This window comes from Abramis brama (assembly GCF_963993115.1).
Source record: "Abramis brama genome assembly, chromosome: 14".
Taxonomy (NCBI): domain Eukaryota; kingdom Metazoa; phylum Chordata; class Actinopteri; order Cypriniformes; family Leuciscidae; genus Abramis; species Abramis brama.
The window spans coordinates 2,734,227-2,735,312 of NC_139976.1; positions in this window are offsets into that span (position 1 = coordinate 2,734,227).

Sequence of the window (1,086 nt, forward strand, 5' to 3'; positions counted from 1 at the left end):
TAAATAATTTACGTTTATTTCTATATAGTACATTCATTCTGTATTACTTGAGGGCAGGGGCGTAGAATTTAGTAGGGACGCTAGGGACGTGTCCCTACCAATATCCAGTGACACTGATATATCCTTAGCAATAATTTCGATCAAAACTTAAAATATATTTATATTGATGTCCCCGTCCCCACCAATTTCAAAATCAAACCTACGCCACTGCTTGAGGGAATATGCTGCAACAACAAAGACCATCAGATTCATGTCTATTCAAATAATGCAAAAACATAATTTGGTCATTCCCTTTCTGTTGAAATTTGTGATATAGTAATTTGTTGATAATTAACTAATATGACTTTCTTTTCCTAAAAATTGTGTTGTCATTTTTTTATTCAGGCATTTTGTATAAGGCGAGAAAAAGGTCTGAATTTTCTAAGCGAGGACAAAAATAAATACATTTGATGGTTGGCCTCAAAGTCTATTTTTCCATTTGTAATAATTTTCGTTAAGTAAAAGTACGAGAAAGATTAATGATCATAACATTATCTTTTTACTGCTATCTTTGCAATTGTTTTACTTATTTTCCATCGTGATGCTATTATTAAATACATGAGAAGAGTCTTGCATTACTTTCAGTTCTTTGAAGAATGTTGCAGAACTGGTTGAATTGTTCTCTTTAGAGCAGAAAATGAGGTGAGGTTCAGTCAATGGTCAGATTGCAAAAAAAATGTCTTGTGTTGTTCTAGTTTTCAATCATTGAATGTGAAGAGAAAGTGAAATTGAAGCGCTTGTAGGACAGAGAGCAAGTTCACATTTAGGCAGTCCTCTGACACTGTCCTCGACCTCGACTGATCCTTTCGTGTGAGAGCACATTAATAACATTAATAACTGTTGTCCACAAAGACCCACTGCTGCATTTATGCAACATTCCGATAAAACTGATTTTATATGTTTGAAAGTTAATATTATTATTAATATCATATTGTTGAATGTTGTGTGAAAGTGTTTCTATTATTAAACCTGTTTAGACTTTGACGACAAAATATTACAGATCAAATACTTCTACATTTGATCATAAACAATCAGCAGTATGTCAGT